General features: G+C 43.6%; 1 long non-coding RNA gene and 1 pseudogene across 1 annotated transcript; one reads left to right on the forward strand and one right to left on the reverse strand.

Moving 5' to 3' along the window:
- Positions 1-1317: 1317 nt before the first annotated feature.
- Positions 1318-4764, reverse strand: LOC115248759 (acetylcholine receptor subunit delta-like; annotated as a pseudogene).
- A 2123-nt stretch (positions 4765-6887) lies between these two features.
- LOC115248761 (uncharacterized) lies at positions 6888-9380 on the forward strand. Its single transcript, XR_003887503.1, has 3 exons — positions 6888-6911; positions 8293-8394; positions 9318-9380. It is a non-coding gene; the product is annotated as an uncharacterized lncRNA (long non-coding RNA).
- Positions 9381-10561: the final 1181 nt, after the last annotated feature.

Raw genomic sequence — 10561 nt, forward strand, 5'->3', positions numbered from 1 at the left:
CTCATTCTTTTATATTCTCTTAAGATAATGGGGACGGGGTCGTGTGATAACAAAACAACCTAATTGGGGACTATATTTTTGTTGCAAGAACTTTGGCTCTTCAGAAGTTTCTATGTTGGCTTCCACAGATTGTGCATCCACTAGAAACTCAGTGTTTTTGAGGAACTACCAGGAGTGGCTGGAGTGGAGGCCAATGACGCTATAGCTACATATAGCTACATATAGATCACCGTTATCCTCAACCCAAAAGACCACCAGTTGGCGCAGCAATACTAAAGATAGGAGGTTGTGGTCGTTGTGCAGACGCGGAGTGATATCACGCCCAAACGTGCCCTATGTTCTATATACCGTATGTTCGCGACCAAAGGGCGCACCGTATTAAAAGGTGCAGCCTCAGTTACGGGTGCTATTTCTGTATTTAACACATACATCAGGCGCTCCGGATTATAGGGCGCGGGCATGGTAAAACATACCGCTACGATAGCTTAAAACATGCATGCTAGCGCATATTTGGCAATTTTGCGAAAGCCGGCAAGTCGAACAACTGACAACAATGTTTCCAAAATTAAAATTTTCGTATTTTTCGTATTTTGTTATTAAGCCCCGGAGGACTGAAGCAGGACCGCTGTTAAAAATGTATCAGTCCGCGCTTCCAGTTCTGGTGCAACGTCCAGTTCTAAATGTATGAATCCGCGTATTGACGTTTCAACGTCCCATCAGTAAAGGGAGAGATTTGGATATAGTCCCCCTGAGGTGGTGTTTTTAGAGCAGTTCTTAACAACTTTCTCTTTGCCTGATAAGAGGTCCAAACATTATTTCACTTCCCTATAAAATACTCTAAAATTTGCCATTCAAGATCAGATACCACCAGGTATAATTCATCCTCTAAATTTTCACAATTTCTTATTCTGTCAGGCTGTTTTTAAACCTTTGGCAACATAAAATAAAGCACTCAACTGGTATTATGTCAGGCTGGTTTACATCCCATTAAAGAAGCCAGCAGAAATAAAGCACAACAGTTACACAGACTACGCACAATAATATAGAGGATATAAAAAACAGTGTTGAGATGGGTTTGTGTCACTTTAGTAAAATCAAAGCATTTTTCTTTATGTGCCAGCAATGAACACAATCTAAGAAGTCTTTGACACTAAACATATGGAGCTCCTATAGAACAAACTAAAGATTTGTTGTTATTAAGATAAAGAAATGCAACATTTCCCCCAGAGAAGCGATGGCGATGGAAAAAGCCCTGGCTGTGTGTGTGCATCACAGCAGGCGTGGGTTCTCCTCTCTGGAGTCATGCGGGGCTCCTTTGAAGGGCAGATGAGGAGGTTGGTTACAGATTCCCCTCAGAAAGATGATTACGGTGCCAAAGGTCATCACCGGGGTAACCAGGAAGAGGCAGAGTCGGTCTACTGTACGAGCGATGCCGCTCCAGTTATCCTTCTCCTGTCAGGACCAGACATTTACGCCACTTTTGATCTTTTTAAATCAGACTTTGGGTTGAGGACTCTGTTTGAACCCTCTGAGCTCATTGTAGTCGTTCTTGTTGCGCATGTGTTTAATGATGTAGTGGCTCCATTCACAGCCGGCTTGATCTCTGCGTACAGCTGATGGCTCCTCCCTCTTCTTGTGGTTTCACAGCTCCACACAGACACCAAAGCTCAGAACTCAAATGAAGCTACTGATGCTTCTATATCTCATGTGTTTAAATGTTTCTGGAAACGTCCTGGCAGCGTGTGTGACTCGGGTCACCAGTCCGTGTCTCCCAGACTGTTTCTCAAACATCAGCTCACTGCGGGACTTCACACTGTCGTACTCCTCAGCCGAGGCAATGGAGCCCACTGAGCTGGATCGCCGCGGTAACGCTCCATCCCAGTACGGCTCTGCCTCAGCAGGGCGGGACATGATGTGGGGTAATCGCTCGAAAAACCAGATGTTCATGTATCCTCCTTCATATGTTATTAAGTCACATGTTCATATATCCTCTTTCATGTTATTCAGTCACATGTTCATATATCCTCTTTCATATGTTATTAAGTCATAGGTTCATATATCCTCTTTCATGTTATTCAGTCATATGTTCATATATCCTGATGTTCATCTGTTCAACAAAGGGACAACAGGATGTGTGTGGAGATGATTGTGGACTTCAGGAAAGTTACAGCCCCTTTGCCCCCCCTTGCCCTTATGGACTCCCCCGTCACCATCACGGACTCCTTCCGCTTCCTGGGCACCACCATCACCCGGGACCTTAAGTGGGAGCCAACCATCAGCTCCCTCATCAAGAAGGCCCAGCAAAGGATGTTCTTCCTACGGAAGCTGAGGAAGCTCAATCTGCCTCCCAGGATGTTGGCGCAGTTTTATACGGCCATCATCGAGTCCATCCTCACCTCCTCCATCACCGTGTGGTTTGCTGGTGCCACCGTCAGGGACAGACTGAGGCTGCAGCGCGTCGTGCGCGCTGCCGAGAAGGTGATCGGCTGCAGGCTCCCATCCATCCAGGACCTGTATATCTCCAGGACCCGGAGGTGTGCAGGTCGGATCACGGCCAACCCTTCCCACCCTGGTCACGGACTGTTTTCCCCCCTCCCCTCAGGCAGGAGACTACGGTCCATTCGGACCAGAACCTCCCGCTACACTAACAGCTTCTTCCCCTCTGCCATCAGGCTGCTGAACACCAAGTGACTTATCACTTAAGCACCATGTAAAGCAGCCAGCCGGACTCATAAACAATACACTACTCCTCATGGACCTGCACTATTTCTCACCACTCACTATTTATGTAAATACTGTATATAAGTCTTATTTTATTTTATTTATCTTATTCTAGTGTGGTGTTGATGTCTAATGTTATGTTGAATGTCGCAGCGGCACACCACGACAAATTCCTAGTTTGTGTAATACTGTGTATTACATGAACAATGGCAATAAACCTTCTTCTGATTCTGACCTGTTTGGTCCACTCAGACATGACGTGCGTGCTCGGCGTCCTGAAGTGGAGGTTGAGGACGACCACACAGTTCAGCACCACCACCGTCACCACCACCATGATGAACATCAAATATCTTCAACACACAAACACACTCAGATGTTTTCCATTTTTTAAATCTCAGCCGGTTGTCACCTGGTTCTGCAGCCCTAATGTATATATAGTTTGGAGAAGCAGAATATATCTGATTCAGAGTTAAAGTGATGTGGAGTAAATGGTGCGTTTACCTACTTCACAATAAGAGGAACGGACGTGGATGTTTCTGGAGCCTTTGAGAGGTCAAGAGTAGGAAGACAGACTGAGCGAGCAGCACCGAGATGGACAGTGTCATCTACTCACCACCTACACGCACACAAACATTTTTATTATCCTTTTTAAAATATATTCAAAAATCTGGTGGGGAGCGAATTAATGTTTCTCGATTAATGGCGGCCCCTCAGCTCCGCCCACTACCGATGTTTGCTGCTTTATTAGCTGTGTTGTCCCGTGCTGACGTGATATTCAGCTATAATGTCTGATTCTTTGGGTGCTGTTGAAGGTTAACTCAGTTCATGTAGTTGTGATTCTGAAAAGGTCCCAGACTGTTCATCTGCCTGACGCTGGCTTCAGTACGTTCTGTGACTCTGCACTGACTGTCTGCGGGCAGGTAGTAGACCAGCGAGGCCAGGAAGGAGATGAGCACGCAGGGGATGATGATGTTGACCACGTAGAAGAGAGGTTTGCGTCTGATGACCAGGTAGAAGGTGATGTCCTGATGCTTGTTGCTCTCCATGGGAATGTGTTTGTAGGTGTTTCTCTTGGCGGGTCGGTGGATGATCTCCCACTCACCATTCTCTGTTGGTCAAAGCCAGAGTTCAGACACAAGTGATGAAGTTATGACTGTCAGTCTGGTTGGAGCTGCAGCCAGTCTGAAGGCTCAGGCTCTGGGGAAAACAACTTCTCTGCATGTATCAACAGCATCCAGTACACTGAAAGTCCCCCACAAGCTCCAGGACTGTATGCAGTAAAAAATAAAAATAAATGGAAATGAATCTTTACTTGGTTACCTGTAAAGCTTGCAGGATCAATCATGATCCATTCAACCGTACACTTGGTTTCAATGACTATGTCTTCCTTCAGGAGCAACCTGATCTCTTTGGCATTGTACGTTAGAGAGCTGCAAGGCAACATGGGAAATGCAGTTCAGAATTTAAAAAGCCTTTTTTCCTACTGGGAGAGTTTAGCTGCACCGTGCATTTTATTTTTGCACCTTTTTCTCCTCTCATATGTGTTTAGAGTCTATAAAATCTTGACTCAGCTCAGTTTAAAACATCATGTCAGCGTTTGTCTGCGTTTCAAACAACAATGAAAAATCCTGCCCGTGCATACGTGAATTTGAGCGTGCAGTCCTGCCAGTCAAAGGGGAAATATTTGACGCTGATGAAGCAGGACGATCTGAAGATGGCGGGTGGTAACCAGTAGCAGAGACCTGTTGAATCCACCAGAACGTTGCAGTAGTAGGCCACGTTGAATTGGGCATCGTTGCTGAGGAGGTGGTTGTACACACACGGAAATGTATTAAACATAACGAATTCAAGTATAAATAACAGGACAAGTGATACTTGTTCATTGTTATGACTATTTGATCATGTTAAAGGGGTTGAAACCATATTTTGAAAGATAAAGGCGGTGTGTGATTAGAAACTCTTTCTGAACTCTGGTGCTCTGAAACATCTCCGCTTCCATTTTCAGCTGTTTTTATTATCAATAACGTCAAATCATCCATCCATCCAAATCGTGGTCCTGTTGGACCACCAAAGGACAAACACTTTCCATTTAGCACGGACAAAAAAACCCAAATCCTGTTTAGCAATGAAGCTGTGTGGAGAGTTTGAGGAGCGTTTCTGAGGAACACGCTGCCATATTGGGTCCAAGCTGCTGGGGTTTCTGTTGTTTCCAGGTGAATCGGTGGGCAGCGGCGTTACCGCCTGTCTCTGCCCCCCCTCTCCCCGTGGTCGTGGTCGTGGTCACGCCGGGCATCTTTACTGGTCCCGTTTTAAACAGGTTCTGTTGGGAACAGGTGTTCTCCAGAACTGTATTCCAGGCTGCTGTGCTGAAGGGCTGTTTTCAGTAGCAATAGAGCCAGAGTGTGCCTGCTCCATATGAACCCCCCCAGGCCGTGCTTTCCTCCTGGCTGAGCCATAATCAGCTCTGGATGGACTGGTTCACGCTTGGACTGAGTCAAGATTTGATAGCTTGACTGATTCTTACAGTTTTGGATCAAACCCCCATCTGCTGATTCCAGGAGATCTTTAAAGGATCTCAGAGCTTCAGATTTATGAAGCCTGCTCAGCCCCCGGCAGCGCTGATGAAACCATTTCATTCCTTCAAAAAAGCAGAACATGAAGCTCCAGAAAAGGATTTTGGATCAAGTTTCCAACAGAACGAGGACAAGTGGGTAAAAGCGCCACTTTAAAGCCTCCAGGCCTCAGAAAACATCCACCTTTAGGATGCCTGACTTTAGAGGATCGTCGGTTCGCTCCGAGCACAAGAACAAACATGTTTAACCTCAGTCCAAGAACATCTGACCTGAAATGATCAAAAAGCTTCAGCGTAAAAAGATGGTGGAGAGAAAGCTGCTGGGAGGTTCTCAGAAGAGAAGTGGCATTAAAGCCAGCTGGAAGAGTCCAGCCTGCTTCCTGCTCCTCCAAACAGGCGTCTCCACACCAACACTGAGGAACACGGGCTTCTGTTCTTCCTTCTTCTCTTCTGACTATTGTGTGTTTGATGAATGCAGCATCCACTCACTGTCCCCCCCCCCCCCCCCCCCCCCCCCCCCTCATTTACACTGCTCCTGGTTTCACAATGCTCCTCAGACAGATGCACCCAGAGACACTGATGCCGTCAGACAATAAACCTGAGTGTTGTTGTGTCCGGTTATTAACATGTTCCATGCTTTTCCTCCTGCAACAGTTCATCACACCTGCTCAGGGAAACCTCGGTGTAAAGGAGGTGAAGCCGTGCCTCAGTGACTCTACTTTGGTGTTTTAGAAACTAACAGTTATTAGATGAATATACAGTGTGCACGTACGCGCACACGTGTGTATAAACACTTAATACACGCGTGTGCGTGGATGTAGACTTTTTAGTACTTTGGGTTCATAGACTTTTTAGTATTTTGTAGATACGTGTCTGTATATAAACCAGATCCTCCTTTAGTAAAGAACTAAAGGCTGACTGTTGTCACGTGACCTGTCTCCGTCTGTGTCCGATGATGGAACCTGCCTGGAACATCTGGTCCACAGAAAAAGCAAAACAGCTCACAGAACTGGCCCAGTTTAGACCCTAAAATGACAATAAATAATGAAAATGTGTGACGCAGTAGAACAATGGACGAACTTTCTATTGGTCATTGACAGTTTCAGTCGTCATCAGAATTCATCAAAAAAATTCAAATCAACAAACTACACACAGAACCACAGAGTTTAGGGCTTAAAGGGAGCGACAGGTGAAGATTTAAAGCTCAACGCAGCTGAAGAAGTTCCAAAAAGGAGAAATATCATGTGGTGCTTTACCGCCACCCGGTGGACACGCGTGGAACTGCAGACAATAGTTAAACGCGCTCCGACACATTCTGACCTCTGCTGCTCCTCCTGGACTCCAGGGCTGCAGAAATATGTTGCTTTTACAAGTCTTTCAAATCTGTCAAGCATCATAAATCTTATTTATTTAAATAAGTTAGTCAGTTTTAATTTAAATGCAAAAACATATTTATGGCATTAAAATAGCAAAACAACTTTTCATCTTGAACCCTCCCAGAATGCTTTTATAGTAGTGGAATATTAATCAACAGCCATAAAGTTGTTCATTAACAGAGGAAAAAGGAAAGGTAAAAGTATTCTGTTCAGACTGAGCAGGAAGACTGAAGACCGACAAGGTGAGTGGAAACGAAGAGCATTATTGAAAAGAATTGACAGTTGTGTTTGGAGATAAAATCAAGATTTGAAAACATTTTTGTGACTATTGAAGAGCTGCATAGAGCTGAAGAATTCTTGGCTTAAGAAAATTCAACTAGACTTCATATTTAGTTTTAGCACAAAACATCGTTATACATTATAAATGAAGAGGTCTTATTTAACTTTCTTATAGTCTGGCTTTAGTTATAGTTGAATAGTCTTTCTAAGTGAAGTTTAGTTTATTTTTCTGCTCTTTGCTACTGATCCTAAAAGAACTTTGAACTTTAAACCCTCCCAGAATGCTTTTATGGTAGTAATATATACGCCATAAAGCTGCTGATTAGGTTTTAAAAGTGAAAGTATTCTGTTCAGACGAAGCAGGAAGAGCGACAAGGTGAGTGTAAAGTCAGTATTATGCTGTTACCGTTGTTAGAGAGTCTTAACAGGTATTAACAACATTTTACAACTTTTTTGTGACAGGTGAAAAGCTCTTAGAGTCATTAGAGCTGTTCAACAGTCCAGGTCACAGCTGGATATTTTGGTATTACCTGTCAAACAACATCTAATCGTGTGCAAGTTAGCATCTCTCAGCCGTACCAATTTAAGACAATAAACTAAATAACTAAATCCACACAGGATCACAGGACACCAACAGGATTTTGGTTCATGTTGCACGTCTTCTCACAGTGGTTTATTGTTCTATGTTGTGGAACCACTGTGAAAGAAATGCAGGAGTGGGTGTCATTTCTTTCATCTATTTTAAATAGAGCAGTGATCTTTGAGGACTTGGATCATAGAAATAATTGAAGAGGGGAACAAATGAGGGAAGTTAAAAAGTCCTGACTAGTATGTTTATGTAGCACCAGATAATTTAGTGGCTGAGCTGAAGACAGTCCTTTCACCATGTTGGCCTGTGGAAAACCAGTGTTGTGGGCCCGATGGACCAGCGTCCCCGTCGTTGCCGGACCACCGTTGGCCACCAGTTGGGTTTTGGGATCAAAGTGGGGGCGTTTCCTGTATCCGGTTCTCCTCACGGATCCATGACTACAACATGTTGCTGCAAGTGCAGAGACGTTTGCTCTGGAAAGAACTTTAGAGCACATTCAGTGCTGCAGGATGAGGGGCTGGAAAAGGTGCCAGTTCTTTTCTCACTGCAGGGAACAGTTAAAAAAGCAGCTTAAACTCTGAAAACATGAAAATTATACAGAGACATCATTGATTTATTGATTCAGTTGTTATCCAGAATGGATTAGAAATGTTCCTGTTTGACAAAAATGCAGTGAATTGGGATTATTTAACTCCAACCTCTACAGATTATTTACCTTCATCACAGTCTCATCACTATTTCTGATGTTTCCTCAGGATGGACGAGGACAGAGCAGAGTCCACAGTGCCCAGCAGGGTGTCCCTGAAGACTGACCGGTCCTTAGATAGACCAATAGACTTCAGAAGTTCAGAGGAAATGTAAGAAAACTAAAGCGTGATGATGTGTTTGTGTGGCACCCTTTAAACTTCAGTATCAGACCTCAAGGCTCACCTTTAAAGTAAGGTTTTCTGAACCACATAACTCTGCCTTAGAACATTTCACGACCATACAAAACATCATTTTGTAGGTATTAGCCTCCACTATCGTGAAAAATGAAATTCATCAGGTCCTTAAAATGAAACGGTGCACCAACATGTCAGGTGTTCGCTCCCATTAACTACCATGTTAATTTTAGTGTGGTAAATCTTTTAAAACTGATAATTGCTTCTGTTTTTAACTGGTCATTTCTCCTACATGGGTTAACATCATCTCACTAAAATTCCTAGGCATATATTTTAAAGTTTCCCAACAATATCCATCATTGCAGAGTGCTCCAGCTCTCCATTTAGATACGGATGGGTAAGACATGGCAGGTCTGTGCAGCTTGTTCTGCCACACTGTTCCACCACGTCATGGAAATTCATTAAAAAGTCTATTTATAAGGCTCCTGGTTCTAATAAACCCATAGACAACAATATCAGTCATTTCTAAATGGTTGAAATAAGCTTTTGAATACGCGTGACCTCTGTGCTATTTAATGATCAGTTTCAGAGACCAGACGACTGTATTTGGAGCATAAATGGAGAACTTTTGTTCTATTCTATGAGTTTATATTCCTGATTTGGCACTTTTATTTTTAACATAAATTCACAATGAAGAAAAGCCACTAAACACTTAGATCAAATACACTTTTCTCCAACTAAACGAGCTTGTTAGAACGTAAATAACTTTATATCTTTTGCTCAGTGTTCATTCAATCTTCAACTGTCAGAGCAAACTGAAAGTAGAAGTGAACGCAGCCTTTCTTAGGCGTTGCTAACGCCCAGTAGACATGTATAACCACTATTCCCATTTTTGACAGGTATCATAAACGGTCTGCTTCCATTGGAGATTCCTCCTGTCCCAAGGGTGAAAAGAAACGGAGAACTGAACTGCAGACCACCGACCTGAACCACAGCGTCTCACGTAAGCTCGTACATTTGTATTTATAAGATACTTTTGGGTCGGAATAAAGGAACAACTTGTGTATTTACAATGTGCAAGAGAAGATCCAGAGAGCTCTTGTTTGGTTCCACTGGAACCCCTGGACCCTCTTCAGACCTTCCTAAATGCTTAGACAGTATTTAGCAACATTTAGTCATTTAGTTGTGGAAAGTGTTAAAGAGTTGAAGGCAGGTGACCTTTACAGGACAATGGGTCTGCTGAGTATGATGTGTTTGGAGAAGGTTTGATGTGTTTTTCTAAATATCATCCAGCTTTTACCAGCTGTTTAGTCCAAGCAAACTCTTGGAAGACATGGAAATGGTTGTTATAGACTAAATTACATTGAAACCCAATGAAATAAAAGAATAGGTGTACATAAGAAGACATAACATTTCAAACTGACAGTGAGATGGGTCATTACCCGACTGTTGCTTCTATCATTCAAACATGACAGAATATTTTCCAGTTGAGGACATCTGTGTTACTGCTGTAGATGACAATTGTAAAAGGATTTAAAAGATTGTTTGTTTTAGAGGGTGGTGAACTGCAGGAGGTGATAGAAGGTCATAAGATGAGTCTGAAGAGAAGATGTGAACATGTGACTGAAGGAACTCATGAAGCAGGAAGTGGAACCCTGCTGAACAAGATCTACACTGAGCTCTACATCACTGAGGGACAAAGTGAGGAGGTGGACACACAACATGAGGTGAGACAGCTTGAGAGAACCTCCAAGAAGAACATCCAGGACACTCCAATCAAGTGCCAGGACATCTTCAAAGTCTTATCTGAGCAACAGAGACACATCAGAGTGGTTCTGACCAACGGTGTCGCCGGCGTTGGAAAAACCTTCTCAGTGCAGAAGTTCAGTCTGGACTGGGCAGAAGGTTTGGAGAACCAAGACATCAGTCTGGTGCTTCCGCTCTCATGCAGGGAGCTGAACTTGATCAGAGATGAGCAGCACAGTCTTCTCTCACTGCTTCATGTTTTCCATCCAACATTACAGAAGATCAGAGCAGAAGATCTGACTGTCTGGAAACTTCTGTTCAAGAAAGATCTGTCCAAGAGAATCATCTCACACATCAAGGCCTCCAGGAGCCTCCACATCATGTGTCTGATCCCAGT

This window comes from Takifugu rubripes, unplaced genomic scaffold (genome assembly GCF_901000725.2).
Source record: "Takifugu rubripes unplaced genomic scaffold, fTakRub1.2, whole genome shotgun sequence".
Classification (NCBI taxonomy): Eukaryota; Metazoa; Chordata; class Actinopteri; order Tetraodontiformes; family Tetraodontidae; genus Takifugu; species Takifugu rubripes.